This window comes from Schistocerca americana, chromosome 2 (genome assembly GCF_021461395.2).
Source record: "Schistocerca americana isolate TAMUIC-IGC-003095 chromosome 2, iqSchAmer2.1, whole genome shotgun sequence".
Lineage (NCBI taxonomy): Eukaryota > Metazoa > Arthropoda > Insecta > Orthoptera > Acrididae > Schistocerca > Schistocerca americana.
In genome coordinates, this window is record NC_060120.1 from 724,812,570 (window position 1) to 724,836,638 (window position 24,069).

The window sequence follows — 24,069 nt, forward strand, 5'->3', positions numbered from 1 at the left end:
AGCGCCGCACGGCGCTCAACTCCACCGCTGCTGCCTCCGCCGTCGCCTCGTTTGCGGACTCCCGCACAATTCAGCCGAGGCGGAATTAAACGAGCTAACCGCCAGACTGGCCATCCGGATCGCTGCGCTCGAGGAACACGGAGTTCCACCTCAACTCCACTGCCGTCTGCCTCTTCCTTCTCTCTCTCTCTCTCTCTCTCTCTCTCTCTCTCTCTCCCCTTCCCCCTAGTTTTGCAGCTAATGTTGAAATGTTCGAATCCTGCCTCGGGCAAGGATGTGTATGATGTCCTTAGGTTGGTTAGATTTAAGTAGTTCTAAGTTCTAGGGGACTGATGACCTCAGATGTTAAGTCCGATAGTGCTCAGTAGTGCTCAGAGCCATTTGAACCATTTGAATTTTAGGTTGTACAGCATCGATTTTGGTTTTGTCAATGTTGTGGATCGACGTTGCGAAATAGCAGTATGTTAAACGCTGCTGTCAGCACTTACATTATAGTAAAATGAAGTATTTATTTTGGAATAGCTCATTTCGTGCTTAACCGCATCTTTAGCAGTGCCAGTTTTTCATCCTAAAACTAAGAAAAAGTTACGACCAGTCAAATACGACGCCTCTGTCTCATTTTCTGCAGTATTTTACCCGAATATGATTCCGCCACCAAGACAGACCATTCGCACAATTAACTTATTAAAATACCTGTGGTATAAAACTATGGAAATTTGAGACGCTATTGTGGAACAGTCTAATAGATTGAATCAAAATATTGTTTAACAATATCAAACAGTCGCCGCATACTTCTAACTACTATGGTTCAGTAATGAAGGCCACAGTGCAGATAGGTCTACAGAATCGAAATTTTAGCAGGAATAGTGGTTAACACACTGAGTGCGACACGGATGAAAGCGCTGGCACCGAATTAGCGCCAGAGAGTATCACAAGGTATCAAATGATATTCGTACAAAAAAAAGGTGAGTGTTCCGTACGTGTCCTAGGAATCGAGAATCTCAACATCTTTTGCCTGTTTTCGATATAGTTACTCGCAAGTTATCGGTCGGTCTCGGGGCATTCCAAGACCGAATCAAAATCTCTCTATAGTAGATCCTGAGGCTAGCCCGGAAATACAAAAAGAAGCGACCAGGGGACTTCATTTTATATGCGAAGATATAGATTTAATAAACTATTTTTTATTTACTTACTGAAACATGACTACAGTTTACATTTTATGTTTGTTGGCAATAATGTTCGTCTATTACGCTTTTGGCAGATGATGAATGCAATGTATGTTCTAATGGCAGAAAGATATTTTTTACATCATGTATTTCAAATATAACAATTTTCAGATTTTTTACCGTACTTGTACTGCGGAACCTTGTTTCTTGCTATATTTCATGATTCTATGTCAACGAGAGGTACTCCACAAGCTTTCACTCGTGAGTTTGCGGATATCAAAATATGTGACATAAATGGTCGAATCTTTTGATTGCACTGACTTAAAAGCTTCAATGTTTTACAATTTTCACTTGATATGCAAATTTGTTCCAGAGAAAACGTGGTCTTAACAGACGGACGTACAGACAGACAGATGGATAAAAATAATTTAAAAAAATTTCTCGTGTGATATAATTACAAATTTACAATTTTCGGATTTTTTCCCTTTAGATGTACTGGGAAACCTTCCTTATTGCCAACTTTCATGATTCTGTGTCAACGGGGAGCACCGCATAGGTTTTGATGAGTGAGTTTTCGAGTATCAAAATATGTGACATTTAATGACGTATCTTTCAATTGACTTAGAAGCTTAAATTTTTACACTGCAACGGGCCATAGCCCATAATATGTGACAAAAGTCCTAAGTTGATACGTCTACCCGTTCCTGAGAAAAACGGTTCTTAACTGTCGGATACAGAGACAGATGGATAACAAAGCGGTCCTGTAAGGGTTCCGTTTTTGCAGATTAAGGAACGGAACCAAAAAAATGAGGCTGTGGCGTGTGTACCTTCGCACGTTGCTCGTGGTCCTCCCAATTTTTATGTTTTGGAAGTGTTTATGATAGTTATCACCCTGGAGAAACCACTGGTTCTCTTGAAACACAAAAGTAAGAATCAAAGCAAAAATTGAAATACTACAATTGGTACGCTGAATGAACTTTTCACTTTGCAGCGGATTTTGTGCTGATATGAAAGTTCCCGGCAGATTTAAACTGTTTTCCGGACCGAGACTCGAACTCGGAACCTTTGCCTTTCGCGGACAACTGCTCTACCGACTGAGCTACCCAAGCACGACTCACGACACGTCGTCACAGCTTTACCTCAGGCAAAAGTTCCCAGTTCGGGTCTTGGTTCAGCACACAGTTATAATCTGTCAGGAAATTACAACTTATATGTTTCACTTTTTCAATTATTATTTATAATATAAGATCTGTGCTGATAAAATCTATTTTAATAACATTCGAAATGCTCATTTCTTTCGTTAATAATTCCCTTTTATTTCACAATGTCACAAGAAATACTAACTTCACATACCTCTGTGACAAGAAAAGGAAAAGAAAACGTAGGACTGGATTAGAACGCAGAGTGCAAAAATGAAGCCCTACTCTTAATCATTGTGCTGTTGACTTACGTGATTTTATGCCGCGCGCTGCCGAAACTAATGCAGTGGGCGAGGAGCCTTGCTCGTCATTTTCTTGGAAACGATTGAGAATTAGCACCTAAGTCCTTTGTTTTCACTCATCTTTCACACTGCGAAGTTATGGTTGTGTGAGGGAACGACATGGTGGGTTCCCCTTGTGAGACTGTAAGGACGTATACACGCACTAAACTGGCCGACTGATTCGTTCTGCCGATGATTACAGTAGGAATATTTCTCGAAAGCTCTAGTTCCAAGTTTTAATTAACATGGCTTAGGTAAATTTATGTAATGAGAAATCAGATATTATATCGTCTAAAATAAAGTGCTAATGGTATAATAAATAGCCACACACTCGGGGAATGAGCATAGTGGGAGCAGCTGCAGGATTCCTCCAACGCTGCTCATGGCAAGGTCCTAGTGGAGGTGGTTTGGCACTGCCTTTCTTCGATCTGTTATGAAGTGTCAAGTGCGTATCCATGTCCTGGTGACGACTATGATTAGTGATTGTCTTGGGTTTGCGCTGTCATGGATGAAGGGAAGGGAGAGGGTGAAACCCGGTGCCAGAACATAGCCTACACCTTTCTGAAGCGCCAAGGGGGCCATAGAGATTGACGTCCCCATCTGAAGGACGGATCAGCATCAACAGTATCACATGCCCTCACTTCATAACACACTGAGGATAGGTTTGGAACTGAATGCAGCACATTAGCGCACAGACTGGCGGTAATAAACTTGACGCCACCACCTCTCCTTCCCTTGCTGGTCAAATACTGACAGTGAAAATTTCAGCCACCACTGGAATTCGAAACGGCTTAACTCCGAATCGAGCGCTATCGCACAAGAATGTGTTAGCGCCCTCGGCTATGGAGACAGGTGTTACTGCTATAAATACTTGCAAAGTTAGTTTTCGCTTTATTATGCGTATTATGAAGCATATTCCACAGACACCGTAACTTCTGCGGATGGTTTACTCAGTTTTTCACTCCTGTGGAGCGTTTCACATATTTATTTTGGCGCATCTTCTCTTGAACACATTACTGTTCTTTCTCTGGATTCCTTCGATTCACAGATTTCCGTCCAATCACCAGATGCTTTCAAGGGAGCATACACCCAACGCAACGGGTCTTCGATTTTGGTCGTCTTTCGCACCGTTGCAGTACACAATTATATGCAACGAATGCTGCTCTAGTACGGCAGGCTTCTGAAACGTTTTCGAGAAATTGAGGTTCCAAGGTTTACGAGCCTGTAAAATACCATACGAGAGCGCTAGCCGTCGAGCTGCACCGCTAGTGCAATCGGTGAAAGAGGCAGGCAAAAGTGTGCCCGTGCTGCTTTCGTTATCGCGGTGGAGTCCTACCGGGGTGTATATGCATCGAATAGCGTACACTATGTTCGTCACACGAGCTTAAATTTATAGATAGAGGAATGTCCATTTCATCACGATTCCTTATTATATCTCGACGACGACGACGACGACGACGACGACGACATTGTTTCTTCACGAAGAAAAGTGGTTATTTACAACGCTACAAGTGACTGGCGAAAGATCAGCAAGTGAAATAAATGTGGACAAAGCTGGGGCGCAGTGTGAACTACGCGACGGCCGACGCTCTAGTCTGTAGGCGAACAAGTTTTTGAAGCTGTGAACCTTGATTTCTTTAAAACGGTTTAGAAGCTCATGGTGATAAAGCAGCATTTGTTACATCTGAATATATACTACAATCGAGCAAAAGATAACCAAAATCTGCTACTCTTTAAGTATATGTTTCCCTCGTGAGAGTAGCATTTTCGTTTTGAATATGAACGTAGTGTTTGCGAAACTTTCAGTGCAAATAGCTCTGACGTGTCGCTGAGAGTAGAAGTGAAAACAGCCCGCTCCCACTATGCCGCTCAGGTGGGGCATCATGCGTAAACCTACCAATACCAACGCATTTTCCATAACGCATAATACCGAAGGCGAGGAGTACTTTGTGCTCACCACCGAAAATAATTAAAAAAGAAATTACGTTAAATTTGTTTAACTTTCATTGACAACATACTTTTTAAATAGGTAAAGATGTATAAGCAGGGTACAGAACCTGAAAATATCTTTCAGCACTGTCCTGGAAACACAAACGCACTTTCCGTAATGTTTACACCGAGTGGAGGGGTATGTATTTTATGACCACCAAAGAAAATTTTCAAAAAATATAAATTTCGTTAACTGTCCTTTATTTGCATTCATCACATATTTTTTAAAGTTATGTTGATGTCTGAGAAGTGTCCTGAACCTGAAAATATTAATATGGCATTTGTTGCAAAAAGTCACATTCACTACCAAGAGTTTAATTTTTCGGTTAAATTTTACAGAAAGATTTAGTTACCAAATATGATGTAAGAAATCGTTAAAACCAATAACAAATTTTTCAAAATTTTGAAGTATAAAGTACCAAACTAGCTTAAGATGTTTTCACAAAATGGGCACAAAGTAGAGCCGGCCCCCTGCTACTGCGTGGTTTAAAGTGCCTGACCGGTAGACCAGCGTCAGGAATCACGTGGCGGCCCTACTCAAGTGCAGAATGGCGGAGAGTTTTGGAATTTAATTCAGCGCAGTAGCCCACAGTTTGGAGGTCAAGAACTTAAACGATGACGCCTCTCCTCTCCTAATTGGTCAAATACTACTGATTTGCTTCTCCACCCGCATTCGAATGAAAAACTTTTTTGTCGATCGTCGTCCCGACTACAGAGAAGGTGTTTTGGAGCAATTATAGGTGTTCTTCACAGATGAAAGAAGTCGTGTCTCTCTGATGCGGCTACACAGAAAAGAATGAAAAGATAGTTGCCATCGTCGTAGTTGGTAGTAAATGGTTTTGTTATTCTCTTATATGAATCGACGGAGAAGAAATGTTTACCTTTGATAAAATGCAGTGAAGTATGGCCTGGATGCTGGAGTTGCTGAAGTGTTTCCATTTACATTACAAATACATAATTGTCACTGAGGTAGTTTTTTTACAACAAAAATGTAATTGTGTGCCAGGAGAAACGAACACAGCAAAGGAGAAATTATCATAAAACGTGTCTAAGTGTACACAGTTTATGGCGCTGGCGATAAGGCGAAAGATAGCAGATTGGTATCACGCCGTATAACCGGAACTGAGGGAAAATCATTTCATGTAGTTCCCCAGCAAAATGTTGCACTGGAGCAAGCGAACAGTGTACTAGTTCTCCGTTTCTCCTGCGAACGTGCAGCTGCAAAAATAGCGATGGTTAGCCCGCCGCTTTTTCAATGGTGGGCTGCGCTTCACCCCTGTTATGATAACGAATCTTGTCGACTGCAGTAACGAACAAGTTCACTTTTCATAGTGGTATTGGTGATCCAGCTTCTCCCACTCAAGTCTTAGACAGTCGAAGTAATTGATTCTTTGTTTGTCTTCAGTAGCACACGGAGTTGTAACGCATCTGCAGAACGAACAACTCTGGCTTTTATTCTTGGAGAAATTCCTCATTGTATAATTTTCAAACTTTAACAATGTTTTGCTCGGAAATACTTACGCCTGCACAAGCATTGTATGCTTGTCGTTAGATCTGCCACAGATCGACGCCTGTTCTACCTGACAGAGCAGGGAAGCCTCAGACCTCCACCTCCTGTGATGAGGCGTAGACCACCAATACATTTTCGATTACTCTTGGGGTCATTGTCCTTCAACCACTTTCGATACACGCTCACGACAACAGAACGCCAGCAGCTGACCAGTTTCGCACCTTTCCGAGATGCTCGATTCCAGACGCCGGGACCATAATAATCTGCCCTTTGTCTATGTCGCTTATGTCAGTTTGCGGCACTTATCATCATTAGATTGATACCCCATTCGTCTCTGCTCTGCTGATATACTTCCCTCACGGCGTCACGTACACGCAACACGGGAGGCGTCATTCAGTCTCGCAGTGGCCTGTGGTTATAATGATTCGTCTCATCAATGTATATGCGTTCGTTAGTTTTAGTTGAAAATGAAGAATTATCTGAATTGCAATTAATAAAAAGTTGTCAGTCGTAAGCAAAACTGCTGTGAACCAATCCCGCGTAAAACTACTGAATCTGAAACCGGTCAATGGGAAGAACTGGCTAGTAATGCAGTGATATTAAACTAAACGTTATTGTTTTAATACGACAGACACAATAATTTTGAGCTTCAGGAAATGAAATTGCGAAGCTGACCACGCGAAGCTGTGCCAGGTTGTGGGCAATGCGGAACTCACCATTGGTTTTTGGTCAGAAGTCTGAAAAAGACGGAGGGAAGATACAGTTTAACACCCCGTCGACAGCGAGGTCATTATGTTTGGACTGATTCAAGGAAGGAAACTAAATCAGCCGTGGCGTTTGAAAGGGAACATCCCAGAATTTATAGGATTTAGGGAAACCATGGAAAACCTAAAAATGGGTGGCCGGATGCGGATGTGAACCGTCGGCCTCGCGAATGCGAGTCCGGTGTGTTAAACACTGCGCCACCTCGCTTGATCAGTTTTTTCATAGGCAGACGAAGATGGGGAAGTGTAAAATAGGCTAGCAAACCAACCAGCATGAGATCTAGTTTTGCAAAAAAAAAATTGCACTGGATATCGTTAACTAGAAACACAGAGTCAACCGTTGGCGAGGTGCAAAGTTGAAATTTCACAGAGCAGCGCGTTCCGGCAGCTGCCCGCCGATACGTTACTGACATCAGACTCAAAAGCTGTCCGAAACCTGGGAAGGTCCGTTTCCGCCGCCAAAGACACGCTTACGTCCTGCAGCGTCACTAGAAACCACCAACAACGAAAGTTTTTCCTATTCCAATGCATGATTTCTAGACTGAATTTGTTATACTTTTCCACTTCTGAAACTCAGCAGTTTCGCTTTGCCGTTACTTTACTGTATGTCATTCACAGAGTGCCTGAAAAAAAGAAGCTCAACGTTCACCTTGTCCAATTAAGTATCTTTTTCACTCTTCTCCCCCTTTTTCAGAGTCGTGACAGCTCTGTGGTTTTCGTTTTCTTTTTCTTCTGCAGTTCTCCCAGCTTGGCAACAATATCGATGATTTGTAGATTATATTAACTCTGTGGCTGAGTGCCTTCCTTGTTGCTTAAAGGGCAGGAAGGCTGCTTCACTTTCCTGCGTATATTCGTCATTTAACTGGATGATACTGTTACAAATGCTTTCAAGGAGAGTCGATCTTCTTCTGTTAGAGTGTAATTACTAAAGGCCTGGAGGTTGTCTAGATTAATGTGGAAAACCACCTAAAATGAGGAAAACAGTAGTTGTCCCTCTTGACGTTTCAATCCAGGTTTGGCATAGAGTTTTAAGCTATTATAAATCACAGTACGTCTGTGATTTTGGTGATCGACCTAATTAACCCTCTTTTTGAGGTACGGTATTGCAAAATATTAATTGCAATATGTAAAAGGTATTGTCTTAAAAATGACTGAGCTTTAAGCGGAGAATGAAAATTCGAAGCCGGTGTTACGCAAAAAAATGATTTTGTTTCTGTGGGATTAATTTCTGTACCAGAACAAAACAATTGAAACAATTGTACTACATTTCTCAGTTAATTCAATTACATATGTCACAAAAACACAAATTACCAACACCTGAGATACATCATGATAAAAGGCTTTAATTTGAATGCTTCGCTAACGACCGACAGAAGTGTACGGCTCCTGAAAAGGAAAAAAAAAAGAACTGTGATACCCACACAATAGGTGCTACGCAGTGGGGAATTGCCCAATCAGAATAAATGGCCCCATCTCGGAAGCAGGCCGTCAGTCATCTTCCCCCCCCTCCCCCCCCCCCCCCCCCGTCTGTGCGGTAGTCACTTATCAGGCTTCCGAAGACCCTCCGCGAGTTATAAACGTTCAAGTCGACTGACATTTACGGTCCTCGGAGACGCAATATACCGGTACGGCGATACCACTTCCCGCATTTTATGATTTAGATGGATTGACGATACGCGTTATTTTGACTACAGACTTTTTTTTATCTGCTGCCTGGAAATTATCGTCGACTGAAAAGAAATTGAGGAAAAACTGGCAAACAAGGACGGGTTTAGATTAAATGAAGAATATGCAAGAGAACGTTGTGCCCGTATCTGATTCTTCTCTAAAATTATTTGAGTTGTGTTCTCAACACCAACACAAACCAGCACAATGTGAATGGCGTACATGTAATTCGAGAAAGGATTAAAATACTTGCCACCATGAATTATCAGCACTAATAATGTCAGTGTGATGTATTAAAGAAAGAAGTTTACAGCGAGGTTGTTATAGAAGGAACATTGTCTAGGATTGGGGAAGGTCCAGGTAGGAAATGACCCAAGTCCTACTCAAAATGAACCTTCGCGGCTTCTGCCTTAAGCAATTTCAAAAAACCACAGTCCTGCTGAATAAGAGCTCTGAATCACCTCACTCGGCAGTGGAGAAGTCTTCCCAACTGGGCTGGTTGGCTTTCACCTTTATCACATTTAATTAATTCTATAGCTCACTTATGGTTGTCTTTTCCCCCTTGCATTTTACAAAGTTATTGTGGTGAAATTAATAATTTGCATAGAATAGACATAGTTTTCAAGTTTTAAGGATTTTTTTAATTAAAAAAAAACGCAGTAAAGTAACTTTATGCTAAGATTTTCTTTGTTCTTAGTCTAAGTTTCATCTGCGTCTTTTGTTAGTTGCGTTTTTCGTATCGTCAAATTAACTTGTGACGAATTCCTTGCTGTCGTGTATGTACCTCTAAAACTTCAGCTAAGCCAATGTACAGACAATTCGCTCTTCACAGGTAGCTTTTGCAGTGCAGGAGGCTGCCGCAACACTCACTGAAGGCCCTAGTTCCCAAGAATTACGACAACACAGAGGCTTTGCCATAAAGAAACGTAAACAAAATCGCGTTACGTGACTGATTGTGGTACACACACGAAAGACCCGTGCCAAGCCCATTTTCACTGTCATGGATTTTCTTCTCTTCCCGTACGGAGAATCCCTAGTCATTGAAGAACAGGGAACTTACCCATGAAAATTTGGTAGTTGCTGATAAATCATCACTGACAGTTCCTTTGTGAGTGAAAAGCAAAAAGTTTTTGTTTAAATAAATGCTGCTTCACAGATTTTAGTGCCTCAAGTGAAGATATTAAATCCTCATTGAGTTGTAAAATAAATAAAAGAAACGTAACGTCCAAGTACAGAATTTTCCGATAAGCAGTAAATAAATTGACATAGAGCCGAAGAAACTGGTACACCTGCCTAATATCGTGTAGGGTCCCCGCGAGCACGCAGAAGTGCCGCAACACGACGTGACATGGGAAGGACTAATGTCTGAAGTATTGCTGGAGGGAACTAACACCATGAATCCTGCAGGGCTGTCCATAAATCCGTAAGAGTACGAGGGGGTGGAGATCTCTTCTGAACACTGCGTTGAAAGGCATCCCAGATATGCTCAGTAATGTTCATATCTGGGGAATTCGGTTGCCAACGGAAGTGACATGAATGAATGCAGGGTTCTTACGTACTTGTTACCTGTCAGAGTCGTATCTAGACGCGTCGGGGGCCATATATCACTAAAACTGCACACGCCCCACAGAATTACAGAGTGTCCACCAGTTTGAACAGCTCCTGGTGACATGCAGGGTCCATGGATTCATGAGGTTTCTCCATACTCGTACACGTCCATCCGCTCGATACAATTTGGAACGAGACTCGTCCGACCAGGCAGCATGTTTCCGGTCATCAACAGTCCAATGCCGATGTTGATGGGCCCAGGCGAGGCGCAAAGCTTTGTGTTGTGCAGTCATGAAGGGTACATGAGTGGGCCTTCGGTTGCGAAAGCCAATATCGATGAAGTTTCGTTGAATGGTTCCCATTGAAATCTGCAGCAGCTTGTGGAAAGGTTTCACATCCGTCACGTTCAACGATTCTCTTCAGTCGTTGTCGTTTCCGTTCTTGCAGGATTGTTTTCCGGCTGCACCAATGTCGGAGATTTGATGTTTTACCGGATTCCTGATATTCACGATACACTCGTGAAATAGTCGTACAGGAAAATCCCCTAGCCGGCCGCGGTGGTCTCGCGGTTCTAGGCGCGCAGTCCGGAATCGCGCGACTGCTACGGTCGCAGGTTCGAATCCTGCTTCGGGCATGAATGTGTGTGATGTCTTTAGGTTAGTTAGGTTTAAGTAGTTCTAAGTCCTAGGGGACTGATGACCACAGCAGTTGAGTCCCATAGTGCTCAGAGCCATTTTTTTGAAAATCCCCTACTTCGGAGATTTTGTTTGCCATCACTCATTCGCCGACTGTAAGATCACGTTCAAACTCATTTAAGGGAGGTAGGGCGTCAAATGGGCCGACTTCGAGCAGGAGGGGCGCTACAGGACATTTTAATTTCCACTGTCTATACTTTTACAAATAAATTTATAAAAGTTTTGCAGCATCACCAGGAAGGATTCAGGATTCATACTCATAGTAGTAGAAGTTCAAAAACTCAACAAAATAATTTTTTTTATATCTGAAATTTCATCAGTTTTTCACTTATTATTGGCTACATTTGTTCCTATAGGTACACTTTCCTTCATAACTAGGAGAGATTCGTCGATGAATTTTTGCAAAGCATACAAACCGTAGTTACAGGTGAATGAAACTCTAGAATTTTCCAAATCTATTAAAAACTGTAGTAAAAATTGAGATAATTATCTATAAAATTTGAGTTTGTTCTAAACATGAAGTTTAAGTGTAACAGCTTATTCATTTCTTCATAAATAAATTCTAGCGTTTCATACACCTATAAGTATGGTTTGTATGCTGTGCAAAATTCATCGAAGAGTCTCTCCTACTTATGAAGAAAAGTGTACCTATAGCAACAAATTCTGCCATCAGTAACTGAAAAAATGGTGAAAATTCACATGTAAAAAAAAAATTATTTTGTCACGTTTGTGAACTTCCACTGCTATGAGTGTGAATTCTGAATCCTTCCTGGTCATGCTGACAAAGTTTTATAAATTTTTTTGTAAAAGTATAGACAGTGGAAATTAAAATGTCTCCTGTGGTGCCTCTCCTGTTACAAGTCGGCTCGTTTGACGTCCTACCCCCCTTAAATCTTGATAACCTTCCACTGTAGCAGCAGTAACCAATCTAACAACTGCGCCAGACACTTGTTGTGAGAAAGGCGTTGCCGACCGCAGCGACGTATTCTGCTTGTTTACATATCTCTGTATTTGAATGTGCATGCATATACCAGTTTCTTTGGCGCTTCAGTGTATGTAGGGGAGATAGCTATCGGAGAAAGGGTCGATCCCTCGGTTCATCGTCTGAGTATTTGAGCCTTTAAAGATTGTAGTTTTAGAACTAAATTTCAATGGACGGAAACCAATGTGTAACTGAAAGGCGGCTTAAATATAGCCACATAACGAAAGTATAAAAAAGGACGAACAAACGGAGACTGTAGGTTTTCCACGAGGCTACTTCTGTCAGCCAGAAAACAATCGATTGTGTGCAGTTATTGCCTTCGCCCAAGTGTGAACTGCTCGAGCGATCTGGGGGCTGGGCTGGGCTGTCCGTCATCAGGCAGTGGTGGTCGTAGTGGTAGTGGTAGCGGCGGCTGCTGGACGGGCGGGGGCGGATCGATGGTCCAGCGCGCCTTTTGTGTGACGCGGGGTCTCGTCATCCGGAGAGCCGTCTGGGCGCCGGGAGACAGCAGCCAGCGGCGGGGCCGATCACCAGGCTGCGCCCGTTGCTTCTGAATGTCAATCTCCTGCCGGCGGTATCGATTTGCTGCCCACTGCTTGGGCCTTATCACCACATTGTTTCCTACCCACAACACTACTGCAACAGACGATGGTATTTAGCAACACCGAGGGTTAAAGAGTTCACCACGATCTTCTTCTTCTTCTACTACTACTACTACTACTCTTGCTACGCATCACGGTTTAGGCATTATTGCCGTTCCAGCTCCACAGTTGTCGCTAGCGTGTCCTGCGTCGTCCTTAATCTCTTCTTCCCCTCGACATGTAATCCTACGCTGGCTTCCATTCTTTGTAAGTGGTCGGACCAGTGCTATTATTTAATACTTTATTCTGCACCGATTCTACACGGTGATTCTTATTAACGTTTGAAAACCTCTGAAGTGACATAAATGACGTTGAGACAGGTAATTTCATATCAGACACAAGGGACCGCAAGTGTCGGTAAATACCCCCAAAGTTGCTGACATATGTTGAACCAGACGACGTACTTCGCTGAACATGCAACGGTTGAGTCTTTCGGTGTGCCGCACCTGATCATCCCAAACTAAGTCAAAGTGTTCACGCCCGTGTGGCTCCGCGCCTACGTGCGCGACTTGAGCGCGCTGGGTTCAGAGTTCGAGTCATGCGTTGAACAGGCAAAGTTTTTTCCATTGCCTGAGACAGTTACATGTTTACGTTGAGGTACTAATTTATTTACCGGTCCCACGTTCTCCGCTGCTTTGTTGCAAAATACCGTACAGCGAATACCTACCATATTGCGCGATTAATAAATGAGTATAAGCCACAGAAGTGCGTCATTACCAGTAAATGACATACGTTTTCTCTAAAACACAACATCTAAAAACAAAAAAGAAGGGAGAAAAGAAACACAAAATAAGAACATCTTTTGCTTGGTTACAGCGAGCACAATAACTTTGCAATTTCCACATTTACAACGGAACCCATTTGCATAAGGTGTTCCAACTTTGCATCCTTTGTTGGAATGCAATTATTGCATCGCTCAATGATCCCGTCACGCGCAGCTCGAAAATACCTTCCGTATTTTGGATATGACGTCACATGTTCAACATTTGTAAAACACTTTCGGGATATTTCCCAATATTTGCGGCCCCATGTGTCTTACATTAAATTACGTGTCTCAGCGGCATTTACGTCACTACAGGGGCTTTTAAACATTAATAAGGAGCATCCTGTATATTCCTTCATTTCGTATCCTATCCGTCCCCGTACATCCTTTGACAGTTCTTAAAATTCTCATTTCTGCTGACCGTATTTTACTCAGTCTTTTTCAGTCGGCATCCTGGTTTACTGCCATGAAGCATTGTGGACTAAAGCCATTGCTTTATAAAATTTCACATTCGTTTCTTTCCTAACATTAAATTGTACAGTGATAATACTAAAACAAAAAGGTCTTTCGCTGCAGATAGTTCGCGGTTGTTCGGTATTACCTATCTTAGTACAAGTTCCAAACAATCGGACGAGGTTTGCATCCCAGCTTAGAAACATCCCTGTCGACATGTCTTGTCAATCTGGTCATTGTACGACAACTTGTCGTATCAGAGACTTGTACGAACAGTTTGTGGAACAAGTAAGTCTTTTGGATTCGTGCTAGGACAAGAATAAATGTTTTTTTACGTAATTACCTAAAATGTGGTTTATTGAACGGTGAAAACGCATTGTTATTTCTTCGTGCAGAAATAACACCAGAAGAGTAAACATTGATTAGACGTCATAAAACACATAAAAAGTTAGTTGTTTGTTGTACTCCTGAATATGGTAGCCAGTTCCCAGTGGTTGTCTTCGCCTTAGAAGCTTTCATATGCCTCAAAGTGATGCTATCTATTGGAAGCTATAATTGTACTGACAGAACAGTACACACTTTATCCACACTTTAAGTCAAGAAGCTCCTACGTTTATGCCTCTACCTACCTCCCTTAGAGTATGTTCCCCATGTGTCGCTTTACACTCTCACTTGGTTAGAACATAGACCACAAAATGGTACCGATTTACTATAAGGCTCTATAGCTTCAGCCACTGCTCAAGACCATTAACAAGAAAAATGGCTCTGAGCACTATGGGACTTAACATCTGAGGTCATCAGTCTCCTAGAACGTAGAACTACTTACTCTTAACTAACCTAAGGACATCACACACATCCATGCCCGAGGCAGGATTCGAAACTGCGAACGTAGCAGTCACGCGGTTCCAGATTGAAGCGCCTAGAACCGCTCGGCCACATCGACCGGCAAGACCATTAATCGTCTGTTCCTCTGGAGTTCTTCTGGAGGAACAGAGTTCTGCCGTCATTTCCACTGACGGCTCTAAAAACATGGATAAAGCGGAATATAATGTACATCTTCCGCCAAAATTCGTTGACAGAGGGATGCACTGGTTTACGGTGGTGCTGACAGCCATTAACATAGTGTGACATTTTATTAGAGAGATCTCTGACGTCCGCGTTTTAGTCTGTAGCGGCTCAATGAGTAGTCTTCAGGCTATTGATCGGTGACAGTTCTTTCACCTTGTGATATCTGCTATTTACCACCTTCTCTCTGACCTATGTCGCACTTCCTACTTAGATGTCTTCCTCTGGGTCCCAAGTCAGGTGGGTATGCCAGGAAAACGAACAAGCCGACCATTTGGCTAGAGAAGCTATTACTCGCCCGATATTCATTTTGACGATCTCGGGCGCGTATTTTTGGATGCGGATGAGTCCCGTACTCAGTCGGAGCTATAACATCATCTGGTGGGCTATTGCCTCGTCTAATAAATTCACACTGTCGGGAAGAGTATGGGTACAAGGCGTTCCTCTTACCTTTTCTCTCAGAAGGAATACACCGTCCAGTGTCACCTCCACGTCGGTGGTGTCATATTAACCCATAGTTTTATATTCTGTAATGAGCTACACCGACGCCGTGGTTTCGGAACGTTATAGACAATAGGTCACACACTGGTGGAATGCCCCCTCCTCCAAGCGTAATTCTCTGAGTTATTGACCTTTAATGTGGGCGGAAGACGTACAAACAGGAGAGTTGATTTTTCATTGCCTCTGGGAAAGTGGTATCTGTACTCATATCTAGTGTTTCAAGCTGCTTTCGTGCAGGTTTGGCTTGGTTAGGGTGGGGCTGCTTCTTGCCGCGTGTTGGTGCCAGTTAACCCGACCGTACCTCTTCCAGCAGCCTCCCTGGGCATCCCTCTTTTACTATGTTTTTTAACTACTTTCAGATGCTGTTAGTCCTTTTTCTGCTGTAACCTATTTTACTTTTTTAGGAGTGGCCCTTCATATAGCACTCTGGTGAATGAAAGGCCTTAAGGATTCCTTTCCTCTGATTTTTTGCCGATGAAAGAACCGTTGAAGACTTTTTTGTGATTCCTCCTAGAGAGCAGGTTCGACTCCCTTCTGTAATACATCGTTTATATTGGATCGGGGGTCGGATGGTTGAGGGCCGGACGCTTCCCGCCGCATGCTGAACCGTGTGGGAGTCTCGGCTGGGCCCACCCCTCCCCCTAATGGGCTCTTTCTCTCACCTTATTTTATGAATGTTTTCTACTGGTGCTCGCTGTTATATAAGCCTTACTGCTGTTACTCTTATTTTTACCCATACTCTCTCTACTCGGCTAGAGGAAATTGTTTCTTCCGTTACTGTCTTGTTCCTGCGTCGGGTCGGCACGGGGGCAGATGTAGGGAAGGTGTCTCTAGCAGATGAGCCGTGGAAGCCCTCATCTGCCCTCTGATCTTCACACAGTAACGACCCACATATTTTTCTCTCTCATGAAATAATTATCCATTTCTGGCATGAATATTGCTCTCAGTGTCTCTATTTTACCAGTCCTACATGCTACCACAATTCGATCGGGTTTCGGGCCGTCATTAGCTCCATATGGACAAGCCCATGAACGAGGGACCGATGACCGGCTGGGTACTCACCGAAGCCCCAGTCAAACAGTTAAGCAGTCTAGGCGTGAAAGGGAGTCGTCCGGACTGATGAATCGACGTACTTATTAATACGCAATAATGGCATCGTAAACACACTTCGAAAATCACATGACGCAACGCATTACGCTTCCAAACGACTATTAACATGGGGTGAAATAGGGCATCTGTTACGTTTACCGTCGTCTTTCGCCGGTGAATTATACGAGTACAGCAAAATACTGTCTGATCATATTCATTCTTTTGTTCGACTACAGCGGTGACGTTTACCACCAGCATGTCAATATCCCAAATATAGCATATTGTTACATTAAATTATTCCTACTTAAATATCTAACTAACTAAGTTGACTGATAACGGGAGATATTAGAGACATGCCGTAAAGTGAGAAACTGCAGTGATATTACTATGAAATGAGATGGCCAGACCACGGAATAGTCAAATCAGGACGTTTCGACTAGTGTCTTTGTTCAACCCCTTACAGTTTGCCGGTGCTCACCTTCCGTACTGATAGCCGGCCGGTGTGGCCAAGTGGTTCTAGGCGCTTCAGTCTGGAACCGCGCGACCGCTACGGCCGCAGGTTCGAATCCTGCCTCGGTCATGGATGTGTGTGTTGTCGTTAGGTTAGTTAGGTTTAAGTAGTTCTAAGTTCTAGGGGACTGATGACCTCAGATGTTGAGTCCCATAGTGCTCAGAGCCATTTGAACCACACTCACTTTCGTACTGAGAGGCGGTGTTGGATATTTTCGCTTCAGAATAACGCACACTTTTATGAGCAACGTCTTTCTCACGTACAGATGGTAGAAAATGTGCAGTAAGTGTAATATGTGCTGTCTGTAACATTTTTGCATTGCGTATGCAAGTAGGAATACAAACCAGAGACTCACAATACATTTATTTGGCGACTGGTCGCTGTTTTCAAACAACATTAGCGGTCGCACACAACACCAGCAACACAAATGGTAACGCATAAATGAAACTCACAGAATAGAATTACTTATGCAGACATTAAGTACTTAACCAGCCCCCCAGTAAATTAATGGCACTTGTAGGAAATGATGATTTTACTTAGAGATGGAATTTATTTCTCTTCGACATTTGCTACAGAATAAAACTGACTAAACTCTAAGAGGGAGGCAGTGGCACACATGCCACTTTCTCTTTACGCTACCCACATTGCCTACACGCCAGTTTCACGTAACTGGTGGAACGATTATTTTGGATAACCAGTAAAAAGCAGGTGATGAATTTTGAGCACCAAAACTATCACGTCATATTCTTCGATGATTACACTGTTCGACGAGGGTTCTGATATTAAAGTGTGTGCTTCTAAACCAGTTTGCCATGGGAAATTCAAATATGTAAATAAAATATCGTTGTCAGGGATACTTTTTACAATTCATGGCAAACACAGGGACGTTATAGAGAAACATAGATAAGTTGCAGCATCCAGTAGGATGGAACGTGACAATTTCTTGTTCAACAGTAGATGGGAAGAATCAAACGTCATTGGGTTATCCCCCTCCACACCTATGTCATTAAGACCACCTGCAATAGCTCATTAACTCGAAAGGTGACAGCTGGTCGCTCCCTCGGCAGTAAACCTTCATGGTTCCCAGAGGCAGGTGCATCGAGTTTACAACAGTGGTGTTAGCCGTAATTTGTGTCAGTCTTAACGAGCGGGCGTTTTGGCTGACAAGTAGCCGTCTCTCTCATATTTCCGAAAACAGGTGAACTTATGAATTCCTGTGTTTAAACTGATTTAGCTTGGTGCTGAAGATAAATTGACCTTTTTTTTTACGTATCAACATTTCTCTATTTCTCTAGTATTAATATAGTACAGAGTACAGTTGTATTACTGAAGAGGTATTTTGAAATTTTCAGAAATGTCGCGTCGTCGTGGGTGTCGATATAAGCCAGACAAATTCTGCTATATCTGTGGGTTCACCTTTGTCAGAAATAGGAAGAAAATTTCAACACTCATAAAGAAAACATATAAACATTACTTTTGGAGTAGAGGTAGGAGACCAAGATAGAGAATGGGCCCCACATTTCCGTTGTGCTACATGTTACTGCAAACTAATTTAGTGGTGGAAACGTAAAGAGAATGTGGCGTTGTTCGCTATGCCCATGGTGTGGAGAGAGTCCAAGGACCACGTTACTGATTGTTATTTCTGTCTAATAAAAATTGAGGGTTTTACAAACAAAAAAATCGAAAAGGCACGTTTACCCAGATCTGCCTTCAGCGAGAATGCCAGTGTACAATTCTGACAGGCTTCCAGTGCCTTCAAGAGCTCCAGCACAAATTCGGAGTGACAGTAAAGTAAGTATTATTGAATAAATCAAAGATCATATCCTTTGTATCACTGCACAAGCGAGTCATCGCCTCATTTGTTAGCTCTAGCAAATTTAAATGATTTAGTTCGTGATCTAGGACTAAGTAAACAAAAGGCGCAGCAGCTTGATTCAAGATTACAAGAGTATAATCTACTCCACCAAAGTACTAAAATCAGTGTGTTCAGGCACAGAGAACAAGCCTTTATTTCCTATTTTCCGACTGACGGAGCACTGACGTTTTGAAATGACGTTGCTGGCCTAATGAAAGTGCCGAACTTCACCTATATTTCACAGGAGTGGAGACTTTTCATAGATGTGTCAAAAACAAGTCTCAGGGGTGTTTTGCTCCATAACGGAAATAAAATACCCTCTGTTACAGTAACTTACGCCAGCTTGACCAAAGAGAATTACGATTTCAAACAAAGGATGTTAAATTCATTACAATACAATGAATACAAATGGAAAGTATGTGCAGATTTCAAAGTAATTGCTATGGGACTGGAAATGCAACAAGGCTACACGAAGTATGCCTATTTCCTTTGCGAGTGGGATAGTAGAGACACAAATTCTCACTACGTGAAAAAGAAATGGCCTGGGCTTAGATGGAAAGTGGGCGAAAAGAATGTACAACGTGAAAGTCTGGTAGCTCTTGAATATATACTTCTTCCACCGCTTCACATCGAACTTGGCCTAATGAAAAAAACTCGTAAAGACCATGGATCCAACAGAGAGTGGGTTTGCATATCTAGCTACCAGATTCCCCTGTCTTTCAGCTGCAAAAATAAAGGAAGGTGTATTTGTGGGCCCACAAATCAAGGAGCTGCAGAAAGCTGCAAATTTTGAAGCACGTTTTACTAACCAAGAAAAGACAGCATGGGACCGTTTCAAGATGGTGTCAGAAAACTTCCTATGAAGAAGAAGAGCTACTAACTACAAAGCAATGGTGAATGACATGATCAAAGCATATCAAGATTTGGGATGCAAATGTCTTTGAAGGCACATATTATGGACTCTCATCTGGACTACTTCACAGATAGTTGTAGTGACGTATCGGATGAACATGGCGAAAGATTCCATAAAGACATTTCTACAATAGAAAGGCGTTATGAAGGGAAGTGGGTACCTTCTATGTTAGCAGATTATTGCTGGAGTATCATTCGACAAAAGAAAGATTCACAATACAAGAGAAAAAAGTGATGTGCATTACAATACATTGGCTCATTTCTTTATCAGTTTTCTGTAATTTCGCGTGACAAATAAATGCTATAAAGCGTATACACAAAGATTATCGTGTTATATGTTAGATCTCACCCTCCATTTGTAAGATGAATTTATAACATCGTAAAAATGTACATTTGTTTATCGAATTTTTTACCACCGTGTTTGCTGCACTATATCAGAAACAGAAAAGAGAAATAAAACTGCGATTACCCATAAACTATCCCTGACAGAAAAAAATTAAAAGCACAATTATATTCAGCACTCGAAGTACAACTAGTATCACAATGTATTTTTTCAGAAATAGAAAAAAGTTTTTTTTGTAGAACAGCGTTATTAGCAGTTACGGTGGCTTATGAAAAGTTATCTTTAACTCTAATTCCCTTTTGTTTGATGGTAATGATTACTAAGTCTTTAGAATAAAGTTTGTAGTGACAAACCTATCCATAGCATAACCTGAGGTTTAGGGTAGTTTAAGCTTTGAAGCCCATTCGACCAAGGTCATCAGAGAGCGGGTGCAAGCTCGAAATCAGGAAGGATGAGGAAAGAAACCGGCCGAAGTCTTTTCAAACTAACTATCCTGGAGTTGGAAACGTCGAAAGACCTAAACTTGGATTGCTGAAAGAGAACTGAAACCGACATCCTTCTAAATGCGAGCCCAGTTTCTGAGCAACGCGCCGCCTCGCTCCGTTTTAGTTTGGAGGTGAACTGTTACGAAACAACGAACGTAATGGAAGTAGAATAAATTCGGATGCCTTACTGAACTGTTCAGTTACTGATTTACAGGACTGTCAGTGATCAGGAATAACGTACGCCTCGTAACTGTTTGTCTGTCTGTGTGTGTGTGTGTGTGTGTGTGTGTGTGTGTGTGTGTGTGTGTGTTTTGTGAGTGCACCTTGAAATAAAAAGTTACATCAGTGTTAATATAAATAAAAATAGAAAATCATCACGTAAATTGTTTTCACGTAGCCACACATTCACCAAGAAAATGTACACTGGTGGCCAAAATTAAACTGAAAGACTGAGATTTTGCAAGGTAGCGTTTATTTTGCCACAAAACAGCATAAACAGATGATAGTAGAGTAAAAACAATGTAAAGAATACAGAACGTACTCAACTGCAACATGCATAACCGTAGACAAAAATGTTCTTCCTTTTCTTCCAACGTAACGGATTTGCACACACATTGTGACAACTGGTTAATGTGTTCAGTATGGGGTGTGACCACCTATGCCACCAATACAGGCCTGACAACGACGGGACGTGCTGTGAATGCCGTCATAAATCTCATGTTGAGGCAATAACGCTTACAAGTCTTTTACTTCCCAAAAAACATCAACCAGCCCTTGTTCTGTGAGGTCGAGCATTATCGTCCATCAATACGAAGTCTGGGCCCACAGCATCTCGCAACAAGCGCGCATGAATCCCAAGATCTCCTCACGGTACTTGACAGCAGTTAAATCTTGCTGACTGACGCGTAGAATTTAAAAAAAAAAAATGTTCAAATGTGTGTGAAATCTTATGGGACTTAACTGGTAAGGTCATCAGTCCCTAAGCGTACACACTACTTAACCTAAATTATCCTAAGGACAAACACACACACCCATGCCCGAGGGAGGACTCGAACCTCCGCCGGGACCAGCCGCACAGTCCATGACTGCAGCGCCTGAGACCGCTCGGCTAATCTGGCGCGGCGTACAATTTCGTAAGAGGTGTTCGAATGATCGAAATAATTAATCCCTGCCCACACCATTAGGAATCCTCCTCGATATCGGTATTTTTCCACAATGTTTCGGCCCTGAAATCGTGTTCCACGTGGCCTCCAGATGCGAATCCTTCGAGAATCCTCTGCAGACCAAATCGGGACTCATCTGTGAAAAGAACACTGGTCCACCGTTCGACCGTCCAAGTGGCATGTTGACGGCTCCACTCTAGACGTTCCATTCCCTGAAGACATGCCAGACGTAAACAGAAAGCAGGTCTTCAACAATAAACGCTACTCAGCTGAAGCCTATTGTACACCTTTTGCCTCGATACAACAAGTCCAGGGGATGCTGCGAGGTTGTGTCCTTACAGAAAAATAACGGTTCACTGTTTCTGATGTCACACGTGGTCGGCCCTGTACGCATCTCCGGGATACAGTTTCGATCTCTGCAAACTGTCGCCTCATTCGAGAAACAACAGAACGATTCACATTAAGCCACCGGGCCATATCAATTTGCAACTCCCCTGCTTCCATTCTTCCTACGGGCGTCCACAGCAGAGAGTCTGTAGACGTCTTCTCTACACCATATTGCACCGTCTGTGACTATGTTCACAGCGATTGTGGATGTGGGACTACCCTGCAAACACTAGCATACTTGATAGGTGCCCTGGCGTCATTGCTTGCGTGGTTGTCCGTTGATCGGAATGCTATCTTCCGTGCAGAACACGATCGTAACCACATCTGTTGACAGTTTGTATGACTACATCGTGAATGAGACACAGGACGGGGAAATAGCAGTTTGGATACTTTGCCTCTACCAGTTCGCTTCCATTTCGTTATTTTCACCATGGCCCTACCAATCGGCTATCTACACAGTGCGTCGAACAGAATTTTAGCTTTTTACCTGAATTTTATGCAATACTGTCCTTTCCAAGCTTTTCAAATAACGTTTGGTTACAATTGTTACAATGTTACCAAATACCAGCTTGAACTACTGTGAATAAAACGTAGTGTTTTCTTCAAGTGTGAAGTGCCTTATGACTCAAGTAACTACAATGTAGTCTGAAAATGATCTTTAGGAAAAGAAGAAGAATTTTGCACATAGCAACCGCTCCACCAGCAGTACCTGTGTACTATAACGGTGAATTAATACACACAGCTCGCAAATTACTACACTCGTAGGTAGAACTTGAGAAATGTTGATACGTCCTCTTTAGTTAACCTACATTTTCACGGAATATTCATTCACAACGGTTTTTCTGACGACGAAAAGTAATTTATCAATCGTTGTTGTTACCTATAAATTTCCTCATCTGTCTTTACTCACGTGCCCGTAATAAAGGCTTGCATGCAGAATATAACACGAGGTCAAGCATCTCAACAATTGGCCTGTTATCATTTGGCTGCTTAGTATATATAAGTATGGGATAACTAAGAACACTGTCGATCTGTTACGGATTTCGGAAGCAGGGGAGCCATTTCACCCAAAATTAAACCATCATTAAATGGCATAGTTATTAAAAACCGAGTGGCAAACAATGTTGAAGCTGCTGCCCATGTTTGATTTGTTCAATGTTACGTTTATAGTCACATATTCATCCGTGTATAAGAAACTGTAATAAATGACGCTATTTATCAAATACACCGTTTGCTGCTTCTATCGCCACGCCAGATGCACAGTGGATGTGAAAGATGGTCTGAGAAAAAGGTATATATTTCCCGGTTATAATTTACTATTGGCGACAACCGCAGTTCGTATGGAAGTGCACAAATTCCGTCTCCGGTCACGGCTATTTTTCAGCTGCGCTCGATGACATTACATGTTCTGTGTGTCCACTTTGAGCTGCTTTGGCATCTGCATCACCGAATGAGGGCCTCCACACAAATCCCGTATAACTGCAAATGTGGTTGCAGCAGTAGATACCGTAAATGGGAAAATTAAGTCTAATGTTATACTAACAGCCTGTTATTTAAGGACAAGAAAGCGACATAAACGTGTAGAAGAAAAGACGCTTGTGCACTTCAGTGTGGACACCAAAACACTTGATGACGACAACACAGAATCCAGATCTGACTGCGCATAACATATGACAGTTGAACTGTATCGGTACAGTCATAACTGCTTCTATAAACGAATGACGAAATACACAGTTCAATTAACCTACAAAACAACGTACGTACACAAAAGTTAAAACGGAATATCATACGTTGGTAATTCAAGAAATCTGTTATATTCCGTTTTATACGAGCGCAGTTATACTTTCGCCACCAGCCCTCCTTGCAACAAAGATAGTAATTTTCTTCGCCTTCCAAAACGGGTGTCAGCTGCTGTAATGAAATGGCATCTGAGACAGAAAGTGCTGCTTCTTGTTTCTCAGCAGTTAAATACAACTATAAGAGGTGCAGAATGACAACTGAAAACTATCAGTTGAGGGACGATCTGTTAAAAATCATAGTTCACATAACGATTAACCTAAAATGAGAAATGCAATATATGCCAGCGACAACAGTGACACTGA